The sequence below is a fragment of the Phalacrocorax carbo genome, chromosome 1 (assembly GCF_963921805.1).
Source record: "Phalacrocorax carbo chromosome 1, bPhaCar2.1, whole genome shotgun sequence".
Taxonomy (NCBI): Eukaryota; Metazoa; Chordata; class Aves; order Suliformes; family Phalacrocoracidae; genus Phalacrocorax; species Phalacrocorax carbo.
The window spans coordinates 210,963,100-210,983,726 of record NC_087513.1 but is presented as its reverse complement, the minus strand read 5'-3'; the positions used below and the strand labels follow the sequence as shown (position 1 = coordinate 210,983,726).

General features: G+C 40.6%; 1 protein-coding gene across 5 annotated transcripts in view; it reads left to right on the top strand.

The window, feature by feature from the left end:
* The window catches only part of DLG2 (discs large MAGUK scaffold protein 2), an 883,409-nt gene that overhangs the window by 161,423 nt on the left and 701,359 nt on the right, over positions 1-20,627 (top strand). The gene's annotated exons all lie outside the window — the stretch shown is intronic.

The window sequence follows — 20,627 nt, the reverse complement described above, 5'->3', positions numbered from 1 at the left end:
CTTTACAGAGAGATCTGGATAGACTGAATTGCTGGGCAATTCCCAACCATATGAAATTTAACGAGAGCAAGTGCTGGGTTCTCCGCCTGGGATGGGGTAATCCTGATCATACGTACAAAGTGGGGGACGAAAGGCTGGAGAGCAGTCCTGTGGAAAAAGATCTGGGTGTTTGTCTTGATGACAAATTGAATATGACTTAACAGTGTGCCCTGGCAGCCAAGAGGGCCAAGCATGTCCGGGGGTGCATCAAGCACAGCATAGCCAGCCTGTCGAGGGAGGCATTGTCCCACTCTGCACTGCATTCATGTGGCCCCACCTCGAGTACTGTGTGCAGTTTTGGGTGCCTCAGCATAAAAAGGACATCAAACTATTGGACTGTGTCCAGAGGATGGCAACCAAGACAGGCTGATGCTTTTAGTCACATGATTTAATTTTAGGTAGTCCTGCAAGGGGCAGGGAGTTGGACTCAATGGTCCTTACGGGTCCCTTCCAACTTGAGCTATTCTGGGATTCTACAGAGGGCAGGAGAATGAATAAGCAAAATCACAGGTACTAAACAATTTGGTTTTAACTAGAAATATTGTGAGAATAAGTCAAGATCTTTTGACAGTTGGATTGGTCTGATGTTAACCACGCTGTTCACAGGAAAATACATACTATGGTTCCTTCTCGATACCATCATGTTGTCATAAAAACACACATCAGGAGAGAGGTAGCCATGACCTCAGTTTAAAACAGTAAGTCCCATTACCTTGTTCATGTTGCTGTACTACCTGATTATTTTGTCCAGTTCTTGTTACATAGATACATTATAGGACACAGAAGATGACCAGCAGTCCAATGTGTAGGGTATGGGTTTAGGACAAGAATGCTGGGTTTAGCACGTGCTTGTGGTTTGGTCCTAGCCAAGTTATTTGGTGTCTTGTTATTTGTCTTCCCCACCTGTAAAACAGAAATATCAGTAGCTCCCAACCTCCCACAGCAACATCAGGGTCAATGTATTCACACACTACAGTGGTGAGATCAAAATAATTATGTTACATAGGTGTGATCCCAGTGGCAGCTTGGATTTGCTGTTACTGCTGCACAGCCAATAAAAACCTGCCAGATTCTTTGTCATATCATTAGCCATTTCATAGTTATCAGATCCAGTCATAGACCTTTTATTGCTGAGTTAACGCAATTCTCCAGCTTTAAGCTCGAGGAATTCACTGTGAATTTATATTTCCTGGTTTAGTCTTCAAAACTGACAGTTGGGGGAAAACAGTACTTTTTTTCCTCTGGCTTTAAACTGTGAAAGTCTAGGATGAAAATTGCTAAGCAATGGGAAAATTAGGATCCTCCAAAGGCAGACTCTGTTTCAGGCTACAGCTACATTTTAATATTACATTGCAACGCTGCTATAAAATGCAGTACAGGATTTTACCATATACTGATTTACCAGTGGAACTAAAATGTAAAAATGTTATTTGCTGTTAATAATTTTACGACTTTGAAACAAAAGGTGGTAGGCGTGAGAGATGTCAGAGAATAAATGCCAGATTGACTGTAAACTAATATTATTACAGTTCACTGACTACTTCAAATTATTTTGAGTTTTCAGTATTTCTCAAATCCAGTTGTTTCTTTAAATGTGAGAAAGTATTTAACCAAACATATTCAATGAATTCTATGCATGATAAGATCAGAACACGTCAATATTTGAATTTTGAACATGCTAGTGTGTGTTATAATTTGGTTTCATAAGCTGGATCTTATCTATTAAAATAAACACATTAATAAAATGTGGCAAGGATGATATGAATATATGAATATAAAGCCACGATAGACATTTTTCTATTGCAAGCTGTTTATTTCTGGAGATGAAGTCTTCAAGAAGATTAAACAATGCTGAAGAGATGATTAAGCCAAAAAACTAATAGGCACAGGATTAAGAAGATGCTGATATGATAAAGAAATATTAGCAATGCTGCAGACTAGCACACAGAGCCAGATTGTCCTTGGTCCTTGTGTGGGTGTGTGCACGATACACATGGCAGCAATATCTCAGGGAGCCTCCTCTTCTCTTGGTGCCACGTCCAGGGTCTGAAGCATGCACTCCATGGGGGTAGCACAGGGTGACTCTGTTGCATCTCGGTATAGGGAGGGCAAGAAGGGAGCTTGTGGCTCACCAAGCTATTGCCCTTCTTGGGGCTCTGTCTTGGCTGCTGTGAGTCTGTGTAACCAATGGTGTAGGCTTGTGATTAAATCCCTCAATCTGGTCCCTGGGAAATAGCAGCTATGGGGAGTGGAGACCGTGACAAGGGGTTCCGCAGAGCCTGTTCTTGTGCAGTATGTAAGCCTGGTCTTTGTACAAAAGAAGTCATATTCACCAGGTGTCCCACTGATAATATTTTGCCTTTTGGATTCTGCTGTCCCTGGGAAGCACCGTGTTTTGTTTTGTTATTTGTGAAGATTTACAAGAGTGTGTCTTCCTGCCTATCAGCCAGTGCACCAGGAGCACTTGGCAGTGAGTTTGCTCCTCGGGACATCTGAGGATTCCTTTCCTCATTCAACCAGTGCCAGGACAAGAGCTAGCACTCATAATTTTTTTTTCAGAAGTTCATCATAAAATGAAGAAAACAGCCTGAAAAATTTGGTATAGATACAAAGGCGTACATATTGCTTTTTTTTAACCTGTGATTATTAAAAGCCTGGGAAAAAAAAAAAAAAACAGCAAAAAAATGTTTTCTATAATTAAATGTGTTTACTTTGCCCATTGGGAGTTCCTTATGTGTTATTGCTTTCACTGTATTTAGTTTGCAGTCCTGATCACAAGCAATCAAAATCATACATTTACCCTCAGAATCAAAACAAGAGACTTTTGAAACATTAGCCTTTTAGATTATTACATTTGCATGCTAGTTACAAGTTGGTTGGATGCTTTCATGTCACATTTTCGAGCTTTTTACTTTAATCAGAAGATCTAGAAAAGTTGTCCTTTGCACGGTGAAAGCCTAAATGCCTCCAAATATCAGGCATTTCCAGGAGCTAGAGTTTTATAAGAGCATCATATGTTACTAAAGCCAGGTAATACTAGAGGTGTCAGAAACTACTACGCAGTGTTAGATTGTTAGAGAGCTTGGGGGCATCACTGCAAAACTGAGACTCAGTCCTGGGTCTACGTTAGCAATTGAGAGCACTACAAACAGATCAGAAGATCAAAGCAGCCAGTACAGAAGTCCCTAAATCCACACAATAAGTGTCTCAAGGATTTTATTTGGGACTAGGCTTTGGACTGAATATCTCCACCATATACATGGCTTAAAGGCTGTCAGCCCGAGAGGATATGGATGGATAAGGAGAAGGAAGGAAGGGAAGTGCGTAATGCCACATTCTAAAAAGGTCTGGGAGATATGCTATCAGTTCTTCTGCTTTTGCATTTCAAAATAAAAGATTTCAACCTAGCGCTCAATAAATAACTCAAAACACCTTCTCTGTGAGAATCCAGTAACTCAGGGAACAGTTGCCTTTTCATGGAACTTGCTCACTGACAGCATGTGACAGATATAGAACTTTCCTGTAATAATTTACGAGTGTCATATGTTGGCCTGGTTATTTTGGTTATCATTATGTTTACAGTATAAACATCTTAGGTTACCCAACAAGGTGTTGTCCAGATACAAATGGGAAAGTAATGGGTCAGGATGGCTCTCACCTCCCCCTCCAGAACAATCTAGAGTCATTAGAGGGCTGCTGGGTGGGTTTGTTTGGCCTCTGGGGAGCCTTCAAAACTAAGATGTTCAGAAATAGTCAAGATTCAGTGGACAAAGAAGGAGAAAGAATTGATGCAGTATTTTAAAAGATTGCTTTCTAGTGAAGGAAACACCAGCAAACCATCACAGGGAATAGCTTGGTAGGTGCTTGAAGAAGATAGTCTTGTGTAGGTCACCACTATCACAAGGAAAAACTGCTCGAGTCACATAAAAGAAATCAAATCAGGATTGAAGTGATGTGTTGATCTATTAGTGGTTTTTAAATAACTAGCAAACAATAATTATATGTTCAGGATCTCTATCAGCAGTGTATGGATAAGCCACAACATTGGAGACTTACAAAATGTTAACACACACCTTGAGATTCCTATGCACCTTTCTAGAACTATTTCTATAAAGCTCTAAACATGTATACACACACTCACAGTCACACACTCACACCCACACCAAGCAACTGCCTCCCTCTTTCTGGAGAACAGGTACCCTTCCTTGCTTACTGTTAAGGCACAGGTACTCCAGCTTCACAGCCAGCGGTGCTGCCCTGACAATCTGCTAATCTACCTGCCGATGAGAAAATCACGTGCACGCTGACCCCCACACACCCCAGGTGTGGGTGGTTGTTGCCCACACGCTGTGAGCCCACTTACTGGGTGCAGGCTCTTCGTGATGTCCAGTAAGGAGGGTGCTCTGTTGGGCCTCAGATGGATGCTGTGGTGTTGATGGGACAACTTCTGGCAGTGTCAAACCCAGGTTGTCTATTGCCCTGTCACCATGACAGTGTCTCCCCACTGTTATGGATTTCTATGTTTCTTTTAAAATTCTTTTCAAGATGACGCCTTAGTTTCAAAAGGCTTTGTAACTCCTTGGTTACTGTTTAATCCAGCTGGTGATTGTCTTCCTCCTTCTCACGATCACTGTCAGGCAAACACCCGCTGAGGTTTTGGGTGCTCCTTTTACACAGGCTGTTTATGAGCGCCCACACACACCACTGTGGGTGACACATGGTGATCTTACAGAAAGGCAGGAAACTCAGCAAGAGAGGTGTTTGTGTCAACTCACTGAAAAATCTTTTATTTTTTTCCTTTTAAAGCTTATTCATCGAGCTAAAAATGTAAGTATGCATACATATAAACTACTATTATAAATTAAGTATTTTATTATCATTATGCATTATAAATATTTATGTATACACACACACACACACACACACACAAAGGAGGCTGGCAGCTATAAATTTGATTGCCTTCAAACTTCTGAAGGGGAAAAAGTAAAGTGAGATAAACCAGTTGGATCAGGAGAGAAATGAGCTGATACAGAGGTTATTAACCTCAAGTTAGAGTTTAAAAGGCAAGACCTGAGGTGAACATTCTCGGAGACAGTAGAAAAGAGGATAGAGATATAGATAATCTAGAACCATAGCATAACGAACCTTTCTAATATATAGCAGGCTATAAAGGCCTGTTAGCATGAGGCTTGGTGTACGCACGTATGTGGAAGCAATGATCCATTTAGGCCACAAAAGGGAAGAGCAAAGGCACAAACCTGGTAAGTAAATAAGTTGTTGAAGGCACTTTGTGGAGTTGAGGGTAGAGCCACTCATCTCCTGAGCTTTGGGCTCGCATCCTGCCTGCGGCTCAATACATTTTTAGACAGGATAATCTGTGAGGGGGGAGTTCAGTGGAGGTTCAGAGAATTTACTCTCTGTAAAGTGGAAAACTGTAGGCAAGGAGGACAACATGACCAACACTGATGTCGCTTGGCTACTGCAAAACTTACAGTAAGGAAGAATACTGTGTCCTAATGGAAAATTCTGCAGTACAACTGTGTGAGTCTTCATTACAGCTGTACTTCATTATAAAGTTTGTCTCATTATTGCAATCACTCTGAAGATCTCTTGAATGGCCGAGGTGACTCTATCATTTCTGATTTGTGGCTAAGAGGCAATTTTGAAGTTTCTAGAACAAACAGGAAGGAAATTATTTTTATTTTAGGACTGTGACTCAGCAATGGATCAGCAAAACCAAAAATGCATTGATTTTTCTAGTCATCAGTGAAGCTAGAGGTGGGGTTTCACTGAAAATTTTATGTCATCGTCTTTTTTTCTTTTCACAGTTACTTTTCTTGTATTGATATCTTAACATTGGCCAAAATAACTCCTAATAACAATGTAAACAATACAGCAGGGAAGGTAGCCTCCGGATGTCAAGGTTTGCAATAATTTGACTGTAAAACACTCTTTTCTTTGCTTCTAAAAAGCTCTCTCTTCTTCCTCTAAATTTTATTTTATGCCACCTTTAAGAATAGAATAAAAAAAAATACAGGGAGCTTATTAACTTCTTTAAAACTCTTAAAGACTTTAATCTGCATTATAGATTATATATCCAGCCCAAGATAAACAAAGAAACAAAACATATCCAAACTGTGCTTAGGATTTACATAATTAGAAAATACTTTCCTAGTTATCTAGTAATAAGATCATAAAGGTAATATAAAAATAGAAATACCATTTAGCTGAGGAGGTTGCTGTTGTTCTGTTTTGTAAGCCCATATTTTGCAGCGGAGACCAAGGTTCATGGAGTGTTAAGTTCTCTGCTTGTCCTATTTGATGACCTCACTACATCCAGCGACCCATGCTTTGTGGCATTACACAATAATGTAAGGATGATATAATGTCCAATTCTTTAGAATCAGCTTTAGTTTTAGTTCTGTCTTGTGCCGTCATCGTATAGCAAGTCTCCTTTTTGAAAGACTGCTTTCTCTGGACAATAGCTATGTGTCTTTTTTCCCCCAATTCAAATAATAGACATCAGGAGATTGGAAAGGGATGCAAACCTGCACTCCTCAGAGTATTAACTGATCTCTGTCTTTTACACAATGGTGAGAAAAAGCTTTTTTATGGGCATATTCATCCTTAAGCTGTCTCCAGCACAATTTTTTTTTACTTTCTTTAGTCCCGTTCATTGCTGAAGACACTTGTCAAAGAAATTAGTAACACTAAAAATATTTTAATAGAAAGTTTTCAAAGATGAATTATTTCTATAAGATGAAACTCATTATTCATTATTGCTCATGACCAAGTCTAGGGACACTGTATATTAGGTCAAATATGATTTCCAGTTATGGAACAGATATAATATGTCTGAACACATTTCCATTAATTGTATCAAATTGGGATTTTATTGAAGCCATGCTCCACTTTCTGGACATGGTGATAAAACAGTAGGTTATTAAGTTGATAATAATTCACAGGGAAAGTTTCCATAGCTTCAGTTTAGTTCCCAATTATTTTATAAGGTGTTTGATTTTTCTGTGGATAATAGATCCTTTACTATTGCCAGGATCGTGTGAAAGCCATTCTCACAGTACTGTTTTGTCTCAAATCTTTTCTTTCCTGAAGTTAATATTAGGTGTTTTGCATTTGTAAATTGGATATTTGGGGAATTTGAGTACTGAACTTATCTCTGAAGTTTTTTAATCATCCAGACTCTTCTTCAGTGATCAGTCTGAGAGCTATTACATTATGTCATCCTGCAGCAATTGCTTAAAGCTCTTTGTTGAAAACATGGACCTGGTTAGAGAGAGCACAACTAGTAATTGATCACTGCTTCTAAAGGAATCGCTTGTGAATCTATTTTACAGATGCTCTTGGTATGATTAAGGACTGCATAAATGATCCTTGAAATCTTCACTTTGGTCTTCCCTATTAAACCATCACTCTGCTGTTTTAATACCACACTGTGTTGTAGTAGTAGACAGATTTATTGCTCACAGCTGGGCTGGAGGCATGTTCAACAGTAACAAGGCTATCCCCAATTCTCCATTAGAGGAATAATCAGGAAGGCAAGATTAGCAAAGTTAGATTTAGTGCTTTGTTTAGCCATTGCAAATTGGTGAAATATGTATTTGTACATTCCACCAGCCCTACCATTATCTGCAGTATTTATGATTTTTTTTTCTCCAGAAAATGAAAAAAAGCTGAAGGTGAAGGCAATGACCTTGCATCAGCCCTCCAGACCAGTTTCAGATGGCATTATTCGTGTTTTTGTCTAGTGAGCAGCCCCATTTCCCTTTTCCCAAGACTCACCTAGTTTGATTGCTTTCGAATCTGCATTCAGCAGTCACAGCCTGACTGCTTTAGCACTCAGAATGAGCCTTGGCAACTTTTGCACATTACCTCTCTGTGTCTAACATCCATGCTAAGCTCACGATTAGCATGGCATAGGCCATCTATGAAATTTTAAGTGCTAGTTGGCAACAGGATGACCAAAATTTGGCTCATGGTTCTTATCTTTGACACACAGAATAACAAAGTGATTATAGAAAAACAGTGTTATATTTAGAGAAGGAAGGAGGGCTTATTTCTGTGTGTGAAGCTCAAAATCATAACAGCAGGTCTTATCCCAGCGGAAGAGCAGTCTCAGAGCAGATGGACTACAGCAGTGCTCTGATCTGTGTTGGACAGTAAGTGGAACAGATTTCAAAGATGCAAAGACCAGACTGACTAAAAAGGTGTTTGAGCCATAAAGATAAAAGACAGTGTCATTCACAAGGAAAAAATATCTATTAGTTAGATATTTAGACTTTGCATTTACAGACACACTCTACTGGTTCTATTCTACCTACATTTTTTTCTTCTTACAGAGAAGTTCCTAAAGAGAAAAAAAAATATAGTTAAGCAACAACATTTGCAGTTCTACAGAAAAAGCTATTTATCCTATTATGGGAATGTGAGAAAATCTAAGTTTCAGAGTAATCTAAAAAATGCTTGAGTGCTATATCATCCTCATCAACATCAAAGCAATTCCTGTCCAGGGGATCATTGTGAATGACAAGAAGATTATGTGTATGATACAATCCACCAAAAAAGTCAATGTTACGTGATGAACTTGTATCAAGCCTGTCCGTGTCAGACAGTCTAAGACATTTGTTTCTTCCTAGACTTTGGTCTTATGTTTAAAAATATATATATTTTATAGTTAATGGAGTTTAGTAGACTTCAATGTTTTATATCTTACTGAAAGATGTATGAAAGGGGGTGGGATGGGTATTATAGATTTCCTTGTGCATTCTGTACACTATACACAGAAGAAAAGATTCTAATGGAAACATCTGCTCTTCATTAACAACATCTAGGGTATGACTGCCATTTGAGGACAAATCCAAATAAAAGCATGCTAATCCTTTTCAGTCCAAACATATATAGGGTGCTTTATTGATAAAGAATATCAGTAGTTCACACGGAATCCTTTTGGTTTCTGGGTCATTTCTTCCACATGCAAAGGTTGTTTGGCACTTCCAGAACCACCACACACTCTGGAGTCAATATCATAACAAACCTGAAGGGAATGGTCTTAGTTCTCCAGCTGCTGGAGTGGATTGCCCACTTGTGCGGCCAACAGATTATGAGAATTTGCACACAGATAAACATATTTGTGATAAGAATTCTTACTGACTTGAAGATAAAGTGTTAAGGACTGGTCTTAAAAACATGAATACTTCCCTTTTACTGATTGTGAGCGGCATGCGTCTCCTTTTAACTACATTCCAGTGCTGAATTTGGTCTATGTCTGAATTTGTAAATGTTAATGCATTTTCTAAAACTATGAATAAGTTTCTAATGTGTGTGATCTAAAGCTTGATCTCAGTCATTCATTTTCCCATTTGATTGGTACTCCCTCAGTCATTTCCATACCAATCGTCCAATTTAAGAAGAATTAGAGGAACCTGTTTATTCATACAGTAGGTAAAATAATGCAACTGATTCACAAATGTTTTAGTGAATGTTAGGTGTGAATGTAGCATGCTAAATTTTTCCAGGTCTCATGGTTTTGTTTTCATGAATGTACAACATCTACTGGGTACTTCTGACATGACTTGGGTCTCCAAAAACTGTCTGCCTGACTCAATGAATGTTTTGTACTCGAAGCATGTTGTTAGTTATTGATTTCACATGTCATCAGTGATGAGAAACAATATGACAGGACATGTAATGTTAGGAGATGTAACACAGAGCATGATCAAATCTCTTCGTTTCCCAAACAGTTGGTTTCTCTTTCTGCAAGGCTTCTTGGCTCATATGTCTTCATGTCACCTCCAAAATTTGGAGGACAACAAATATTTTCTTTCACTTCTCTGATTTGGAAAATAGCAAGTGGCTGCTAGCTGTGGAAGCTAGTGCATCCCTGGCTAACATAAATATTTGCAGAAAGAAATTTATTCCTGAACTGACTACCCCGATCTGGGAGAACTGGGTTTCTGTTGACTCTTCACTCGATCAGCCTGTGGGATCTTCAGGCTTGTAACCCATAGTCCAAGGGACCCCTTCTCCCATCCCTTTCTGGTCCAGTTTACTCCAAAGGATGTCTCCCATACAAAAACCAAGTGAAGGCTGCTAGGAGCCTCACTTCATAAAACAAAATCCTTCGAAGCAGTAGCTGAGGGGAGTGATCCACCCAATTCATCTCAGCTGTGGGCTGAGTCACTCAGCAAAGTGAATAGATAGAAATATCCCCTCTCCAAAAGTCTTAGGAAAAATGCCACTCTATCAAAATTAGGATCTGCCTGTTGTACTCCATCTCTGCCAGCTCAGCGGGTGATGGATTTGAAGGACCAAATGACAGAGGGTTCGAACTGCAGGTTCTCTGTGTATAAGTCTCCATGCCAGTCTTTCTTACTGTCACCTGCCCTCTGTACGCTGTCCTGTCAGTCTCCCAGAGGGCTGCTTGTTCCGCCATTAATCATTTTACTGTCCAGCTAACGAAATTACCTGAAGCTCAAGCTTATGTATCCCATGAATTTCTAAGTGCTGAAACTGCAGTTTCCTGCCTAATTGTTGGTGTCTCTGGTATTTCCCAGGCAAGTTCTTTAATTATCCTATACATTTTTAACAACAACAAAAAAACCTGTACTGCCTAGAAATATAAATTTTTAAAATAATTTAAAAATAAATAAGAATTTAAATTTATTTAATAGTATGTTTACATGACTTTAAATAATTTTAGAATTTTAAATAATTTAAAAATCAATAATTTAAAATTAAAAAAATAAAACTTTTAGTAACCTAAAACAAACTTAAATAAGACAGAGGTACTTTGCTGCCAGTTCTGTTTATATTTAATGAAAGAGAACACATTTCCTTAATCTATCTGAAGCAACACAGTCTCCTTTCTCTTGCACTGGAGTGTTGCAGAATTTAGGTCAAGTATATCAAGCAGTAAACAGGGCTTTGCAAATAATCACATGGAACAGCTCAAGAGAAGTAGCCCACAGTAGTCGCATTAATCAACTAAGCTATTCTTTGGCTTCCACTGTAATGCAGTAGATCCCAAGGTTCCCAATAGGCTACATGTTGTGCAGAGGTGCAAGAAAAAGGAGGTCCCCGTTCCAAAAGTTTTAATGTTAACAGTATGGCCAAAACCAGTGGACACATTGAGCGACGTAACCAAGAGGTGCAAAACAAGGTTTTCCAAGGAAAATAAGGTTTCTTTGCTGCTAACTAGGACTTGCTTGGATTTGACTAGCTCAAGTTATATATTCCCCTATGTTAAAACTCATATCCATGCCGTGGGTTCTGAGGTCCCGGTTCCATGGGTGGTGGGGCCAGACATGAGTGGCACTGGATGCTGCCAGGTAGGCGGTCATGGATCAGCTCCCCTCCCGCTGTTGGGTGGCTGTGTTTGCCAAGAGGCAGGATGCTGCAGCCGCTTGCAGCAGCAGAGCTCCTGTACTAGAGCCTGCTTGGATCAGGCACATCAGAGGGAGGTCTGATCTGCCTGCCCTTGTCTGTGTAAACATATCCTCTGATAGAATAAAAATGTAAACTAGCCACCTCTCATGTCTGATTGCTGTAAGTGCCTCTAAAAAAGCATCTCAGCATCACAGGCAAAATTGAACTTTACCTCTCCCTGGCTGAGAAGCTGGAATCTTGTCCTTCTGCCTCAGAGAGGTCAGCTGGGCTGAGACAGGGAGGGAAAAAAGCTACAAGATCTGGAGTTTCTGCTCCTTCTCCCTGTTAGCCAGACTGAGCAGCAGCCATGGATGGCCCAAATACTCTACACCTTTCATTTTACAGTAGCAATATTGGCCAGCCCGGCCTTCTAGGGCTTTGGCATGGCCAAAATAAATAGTGCAATCACAGGTATTTTGCTGTCTCTTGGCACTCTGTTGTCCTTTGCAGCTGCTGAGATGGTCTGTGTCTGGAGCTGGCCCCAGTCAGCCTACTATGGACAAGGCCAGTTGTGTGGGGTCCTTTTTCATGAAAAAAAAAAAGAAAGAAAAAACCCATAACTGACATTTTTCAACAGTTGTATTTACAACCTTGTAACTATTTCCAACAAACCCCACCATGTCTCTTCAGTTTAAAAAAACCACATTGATTGTCATTTGTTGCGCAGTTGCTTAAACCCTCTAGTAACGGGGAAAAAAGTGTCCGCCTAAGGTGTACACTAGATGTCACGCTAGAATACTCTTCCAAGTAAAATAATGTAGTAATAAGAAATTTATTCCAGTAGAAAACATTAGTCGTTTGATCTGCTAGAACAAATGGGAAGGTCTCCTACACTTCCCAACTCCCCCTAAAAGGAGGTGTTATGGTACAATCAGATTTTATAACCAATTTATTTAACCCCTAGGTTAGTAAGAAATGCAAAATACTCCTCTCAGTTAGTTTCTGATGCCAGTTTAAAACTTTTGTCCTGATTTTCAAAATAATTAAGGAAGTAGTCTTCAGGTATATCAAAGGGGGCATGCTGATAGGTGAACCACTGTGACAGCTACTCATGCAGGTACACAGTTACACAGATTGCAAACAGTGGCCCACAGCGCATGTGAGCTGGGCACAGAGGGTACTTGGTTATGTGGTCCAGTTCTGGGCAGCGTAACAGAGGCATGCAGGAAAACCCAGAGTCTGATCAACATTAGGAAATCCTCCAGAGCCTTTCTCTTTGCAAGAAACTCTCCACTAGAAGAGCGGTGTGAGACCGATTCTCTGTTTTAGCCAACAGCAAAAAGCAGGAAAATAATAAAATGTAAAATACCCAAATGTGAAAGCATACCCCAAGCAAATTCTTATCACTGAAATGGAGATGTGCCAGCCATTGCATAAAATCCATCACGAATATTAAAACCGTTATCAGTGTAGCTCTGATAGGATTTGGTGGGTAGCAATATACAACAGAAGATAGGTCATTATGGTTAAGGCAAGCGGTGGTAATCTTTAATTGCGATGCAGAAATTACTGCTAGGGCTATAATGCCAAACTAAATTCTCAGAAAGGACAACTCATATCCATTGTTTCCTCTGCTACTTTCGACTCTGTTTACCTCTCCTCTAGTTCTGTTCTGTGCTTGGATTCACTGAAGATCTATTTTTCCAAACTACAGCTCTTTTTAAAAAGCATGTCTAAGTCTGAAGAAATCTTCCTTTGTCATCTGTGTTAACACATGGTGGCCTGCTGAAGTGTCTGCCAGGTCTTCCCCATGGTCACACTTTATTATCTCCATGTACATTCCAGGACAACAGAGATTGTTTCAAAGCCAGCTCAGTCCTGCTCCATTTCCTAAGCAGTGGAGCGTGGACTCCCTCTAGCCTCTCACTTGTTTTCTGCAGCAGAAATGCATTGATTCAGCTTCTCTGACTTTTCAGGTCTTGCTTGGTTCATTTTCCAGCCTTCACCATGCTGACCCCTTTGCTAGCTTTAGGCAGCCTCCTGTGAGAAGTGGGTTTCCAGGTCAAAACACAGCTCCTGCTGGCAATCAGAAGTGGAAGACTTTCTAGAGAAATGACATCTTTTACAGCATTATGCTTTTTTGGAGTTACTCCCTCAAGGTCTGGATCTGGCCAACTGGAGAGCACTCACCATGCCACATTAACAGGATGCGTAGCCCCGCGTTTCATCCTTTGTGAATGCTGAAGGCATTACTCACAGCTGAGTATCTCTAAACAGCTGAGCCTTTTGGTTAGGAGACATGTGCCACACTAGTTTAATTCTAAGCTCAATTAGCTTATAAAAATACCAGAATGGCTCCCATGGTTGCCCAAGGGGCAGCGGCTTTTGGCTTGGACAAAGCGCTGAGCAGAGGAAGTGAGTGAATTTGACTGTCTCATCTCCCTTGCCCTTTATAGGGATAGGTTAGCAGAAGCAGGAAAAGGCACGCAGAGGAGTACAGCCCTTTTGGGGAGGAATTGTGCCCTAGGGCAAGCGATGACACAGTTTACCTCCCCATCACGCCTAGACAATCCCTAGACAATGCACCGATGTGCATCGTACTAAATTTTGTCTCTCCTCTACACAAGGATGGTGCCTGAGACAAGCGAGGCAGCAAGCTGCAAGCTGGGCACCAGGACCATCTTACAGCTATACCAAAATGTGGGCAATTCCCAGTGCCAGAGTCAATCCGAAGTGCTGCAGCATTCACACAACTGAGCAAACACAAGAGGTGTCCTGGGACAGTGAGGAATCCTGGCTTTGCCCAGGAGTGCATTGATTATGGAGACTGTCTATTTGCATTCAGTTTTGGCATCACAGATACATACAGAAATAAAGCAAAATGCAGTTCTGAGTGGGGACGCCCAGTGCTCTGTGCCTGGGTGCTTCAGGGTGAGCTATGGGGGCTTCCAATTTACATCCTTATGGATTTGCAGAGTGTCTCACCCTTTGAGGTACACAGAAGAGATGCTTTCAGTGCTCAACACGTAACTAGGTCACTTATTTAGTTACTTAAGTTCAATTTGAGGCATTTAATTTTAGGAACTCAGTCTCAAACTTTCTGTCCAAAATGTCCCAAACCCAGCTGCTAACTGTGGTTTTAAAACACTTAGTTCATTTTTTTCAGGAGATCCAAATGTGCAGGCATTTGCCTTTGAAACTGTTATGTGTGCAAATTTAAAAATACAGCCCTTGTCAGGTTGCTTATGCAACATCTGTTGCCCATGTTGCTATGGCTAGTATATGCTTTGGGCAAAGGCTGTGGTAACTCATCACATATGGTATTCTCGCAGAGCTGTGCACAAGAATTGCATGTTAAATTACAAATTCAAGTGAATATAGCCTGGCCATACCAGAAACTGAATATGCAAGTGCTCGGACTGAATTGCCTTTATCCCAGGGTGAATTCCCAATTAGTTCATTAAAAATTTGACCATGTAGCACTGGCTCCTGCTCCTAGTGTTGGTAACAGAGGGCAGAGCTAAATGGCAAATGCTCTGTGCAAAAGCAAATGGAGGTTTCATGGTCGTGTGGAGATATCGTAACACGGCATATATATTTTACAAGGTGATCAAAAAGAAAGTCACTGAAGGCATCCTTATTTCTGGAGTTGTGCAAAAATCAGCGGTGTGGCAAAGAAACTACGTGGTTCAGAAGGAAAAGCAGGACATTAACAGAAGACATGCCATTTCTATGGACATCACTTATGTTTCTTCTGTGTTTTCTTTGTTCTTTACAAAAGTCTGATAGGCATAAACTGAATTAAGGTATGCCAGTTCTGATTTTTCCTAAAGAATGGGTGATTAAATATTCCCTCACTTGAATACCCTTTCCCGTAAGTGAATGTGCATCAATTTTTAAAAAGTGTATTTTTTCCATATTTAAACAGTGAAATTAATCAACAAATTTTAAAAATAGAATTACAGTTCAGTTGTGAAAAATACCTTCCTTGAGGAAGCCAATAAATTGCTGTCCTTCTGAATTAGCACACCACAACTGAGAAAAAAAAAAGTATTAATTCACTTTTTCTGACCAAGCTGCAGAAAGGAAAGTGTTGAACAATGATACCGTATATAATTATAACTATGGTTTTAGTTACAAAGGACCCCATGGCAGTAATGGTTGGGAAACTCTGCTCTGTGTGAAACTCTTAGTACAATTAAAACCACATTAGTTTTTTTAAATGTCACTACTAGTAATTCTGCACAGTAATTTCAGAAACAGTGTAAAACCTGGCATACAAGTTCACTGTGGAAATTTTATCCATACTGTGGGTATGAGACATGCGGCTCATTCCTATGTTAGAAACGTGCCAGAAACGGAATTGTCTCTTAGAAACCTTCCTTTTTTCAATAAAAGTAACATGAGCTCTGCAAGGACCAAACACACTAGAAAACATACAGTCCTTTAAAGTAGGGAAAGTCATAGAATCATAGAATGCCCTGAGCTGGAAGGGACCCACAAGGATCATTGAGTCCAACTCCTGTCCCTGCACAGGACAACCCCAAATTCACACCGTGTCTCTGAGGACATTGTCCAACTGCTTCTTGAATATCACCAGACTTGGTGCCGTGATGCCTCCCTGGGGAGCCTGTTCCAGGGCTCCACCACCCTCTGGGGGAAGAACCTTTTCCTAACACCCAGCCTAACCCTCCCCTGGCACATCTCCCTGCCATTCCCTCGGGTCCTGTCATCGGTCACCAGAGAGAAGAGATCAGCACCTGCCCCTCCTCCTCCCCTTGGGAGGGAGCTGCAGAGCGCCATGAAGGCTGCCCTCGGCCTCCTCTGCTCCAGGCTGAACAAACCAAGGGACTTCAGCTGCTCCTCGTAGGGTTTCTCCTCTAAACCCTTCACCAACTCTGTGGCCTCCTCTGGACACTCTCCCGTAGCTTTATACCCTCAATGTCCTGTGGTGCCCAAACCTGCACCCAGCACTCGAGGTGAGGCCGCCCCAGCGCGGGGCAGAGCGGGACAATCCCCTCCCTCGCCCGGCTGCGATGCAGGGCTCGATGCCCCCCAGGGCACGGCTGGCCCTCTCGGCTGCCAGGGCACACTGTTGGCTCATGTTCCACTTGCCATCGACTAGAACCCCCATTTGTCCTATAGCTCCGATCATGATACTGCAACACACAAAATCACAAAGGTGATTTTTGTCACCTTTGAACTGGGGGTGTCTAAACAGAGCTGTTCTTGTGTAACCCTGTGTTTGCACAGAATTAACTACACAGTAATGGGCTAAGTGGGAGGAGAGAGTCCAACTCAAACTATAATAGAGTAAAAAATGGAAATTCTTGCCCTGGTGAAAATAGAGAGGGCTTTCAAGAAAGTGGCTCGGGGTATATGGCTAGATGGTTGTAGCCCTGACTTAGGAGGAGATGCCACAAGTTGTGTAGATTCTTCAAGAGCAGCTGAGGTTTCCTCACCGCCCAGGTCAGGAGCTGTGACTGATGGCTAGATCAAGTACTGTAGTAGCCTAAGGCAACTCCTACTGCAGCACATGTTATCCAAGCACCAATAAAGACATCAGTTTTGATAAAAGAGGCATAGCTGGAAAGTTCTTCAATCTATTGTAAAAGTTTTATGTAAAACAGCCTTCTCTAGTATTCATTGTGCATGCTAATAGATTGCATGTGCTATAATAGCAGTCATAAAAAAATTATGGTGAAAGCAAATTAGGACACAAATGAATGGTCAGAGTTCACAGAGAATTAGCAGGAAAATTTTGACCAACATTAAATTTGAAATTTCTTGTTTCGGTGTATTGAGATTTGATCCCTATATGATTGTTAAAAACAGTAAATGGAAATGTTATTATGAAGTTTCAAAATTTTATATTGCTGTCTTATTTTTAAACTGTGTCAAATGCATTAACCTGTATTTTAAATTTATAGCAGCCCTGAAATTGAAGCAGAAACTAGACTTACTCTCTGAGAATGTGGAATTGTAACATAGAAAAGGAATTCCAACTTGCAAAAAAATGCCATGCAGAATTTTGCCAAATTTTGTTGGCAGATTTTGGCTGGGAAGTTTGCAGAGTCACATGGCATCATACTCCTAGTTCTATCAGTGCTGTTTGGTATGGGAAAAGGATAGCTTTGATATACATGAGATCAGTTCTTAGACATTTATTTGAGCACTGTAGAATTCTGAGGTTAATTTAGTGATGAACATGGGAAATTTATGCAGCAGGGCTCACATACAGACTATTTACTTTGATGGCAGCAATATAAAAATTATAGCAAATGGACCTAAATCTGTTAGAAGAGACATTCTTTGGTTCCTGTTAGAGTATTGGGAGATATTTTGTCTTAGACATATATAAATTAACTACTTATAGGTTCCTCCACTGGCTTGTGGGCTAGATTCTATATTTCCAAGTACAAATAGGGAATCTACCTACAAAAGAAAAAATTCTTATGCAAATTTTAACTATTGTGACAGGTACTTTTCCTTTTTTTATGAGTGAGGAAATCCAGATGTCACTGGGGTTACATCTACTTCAGTCCAGTGTCTCTCCTTCTGCTTCATTTTACAACATCACCTTACGGACAGGCGCCGTGGTCTGCGGTGAAAGCAGTGTGTTTTACACATGCAGCAAAGAGAAATGCACTTGCTGAGAAAAAATATTTATTAGCTAGGTGGAGTGCAACATTAATCTGTGTGTAGTGCTGCATTGTGCTTTGTATTTTGTATATGTGTGTGATGGCAAGAACCGCAAGTGGGGGTGTGCAGCGGGGGGGGGATCAGTCTGCCATTGAAGTGATGCTGGTGCCAAAAGGTGCAGAACAAGAGCTATTCTGCAGGAGCGAGTGGGAGGAGGAGGTACAGTACAGCGGGCTGGGAACAATCAGACTGCAGCTGAAATACTTGGTAATTAACAAACAGGCTGGAGAAAACTTAACAAAATGTGGTTTTCCTTTCATCTGCTTTTTGATTTTTTAAAATCAGATTAGATTGAAAGTGTGCTTTAGGAAAGGCTTCTTAAGGGATTGTCTGCAAATAGCTGGAAGAACATCCAGTTGCCCTGTAGTGCTTCTGATGGTTACATAGGCTAAAATATGCAAAATTAGTAAGTTTGAACTGCCATTATTGCACACAAAATACTCAGATCTAGCTTATTCAATTGCTTGTTAAAAATTAAGCCAAGCTTTTAGAGTTTTCCCTCTGTTAGGTGCATTTTTTTTTCCTTTATCCAAGATGACTATAATTTAATAACTAGTTTCTTCAGGTCTCTTTTTATTATATCTTTGACTTTGAATATTTAAAGCAGTTCCAAAAGATTAATTTTATTTATGTGCCTTAAAAGCTACTTCCAGGTATAGTGGACAGAGGGACATAGTAAGACTGAACTCAGTACTAACCCAGGTTTACTTCACTAACCTTCTCCCAACACCTGGCACATTGCTACTTATCTTTGCTTTAGGTATGAACTGAAATGGCTTATTTAGACTGTACGCTGTAGTGCTCACATTGTGAGGTAAGCTGAAATGAAACTCTGGATGGCTTTACTAAACCCAAGTGTTAGAGCTACCCTCACCCTAAATCTGAGATCACAGGATGACATGAAGACATGGGTTTAGTCCACCAAAAAAAATAATTCTGGTTTATTGTGGAAATAATAAAACTAGGCAATAGGAACGTGCTGGAGAGAAGTCAACTACAGGAGATCTTCTCAATACACCAGTGCGGTTAAAGTGCTAGAAGTACAAAAAAAGTGGATAAGGAAGGTTTAGAACATGGAAAGTGAGAGCAGAAGAGAGGAATAAATGGGAAGGACACCGAAGAAGCACATAATAGAGGTCATAAATGTAGCAAGGATCAAAATGGTGCCTCCTCATGAAAACGCCTACACCAGCACTGTGAATCTACAATAAACTGGGATTCACTGCTCCTTTAAAAACGCCACATTCCCCCAACAGAGGCTGCACAGAAAAGCCCCAGACAGCTGATTTCAGCAGCGTAAACCAGCTGTATGAATGGGCAGCAGTGGGAGAGCCCATGCCGTGAGCCAGAGTGAAGGTCCTTTGTATACGCTATCACACCGTACATTTATTGTGGTGTCTCCCCCCATAATGGGTGACACCCATGTCACAGACTTTGGTGCCTAAACCCAGTTTCCTACTTTCCCTGAGGCAGGGAATTATTTATTATTATCCTGAGGTATTATTTAATATTTCTGTTTACATTTTTTTCTTCTGTGTCACTTCTTTCTTGTGTCCCCTTGTTCTTCCTTGGGCTTTTCTTGCTGTGTGTGATAGTAGCAGTAGGAAAGCTCACTGAAGTGAGGGGGACCTCTCACCGCTCATGTCTCCTCTGAGAGGCCATAAACTCCCGTCCTGGTACCCAGTGTCCTCTTTGAAGCTGTCAGTGTCAGAGCTCTGCTCTGAGGAGGTTCTCACTCTTTTTTAAGGCCAGCCCTAAGGAGGACATTGAAAATTAATCTCCAGAACTTGAATTTGATGTGATATTCCACAGGGGGCCAGAGTATGGAGAGCGGCATTAGGGGGATGAGCTCATTGCCACTGAAGATATTAAGCCCAAAACTCTTTTATATGACACACAGTGTTTTATCTAGGTGAAAAAGAGGAAAAAAACACTGGGAGTGGGAAATGAAGGTGAAAGACAGGACTAACTAGGTACCTAGCTGAAGTAGCTGGACTAGCTAGTAGATGAACGGTTGGACCAGGTATTCTTTAAAGGTCCCTTCCAGCCCAAACCATGCTGTGATTCTATAAGTAAGTATTTAAATCTTTGGGTACCATTTTTGCAAAATGGCTCTGGGGTCCCATTAGTGCAGGATAAATACTAAATCTGCAGTGCATTTTTCTTTTCGTACCAAATTCACCTGTATGTTGTTAAAAGCTTGATGATTGTTCCAAATGCAGAAGGGGCTGGCCTCAGCAACTGCAAGTGATCTTGGAGAATTCAGTCTCTTGCTGCTGACATGTTTCCAAAGAACAAATGACTAATTGTGATGCCTTGGCAATAGCACACCAGTACAGCATAATCTCTTCTTTATAAACCACTGCCATTTATTTCTCCTAGGCCTTTATTCCTTAGATGCTAGCAGATTTCTTTTTAATATTTCTTTAATTTTCATAGAGATAAACTTGCTGGATACTTATTGCAGAAACACAGAATATTCTTTTTTTCCCCCTTTAATTTTC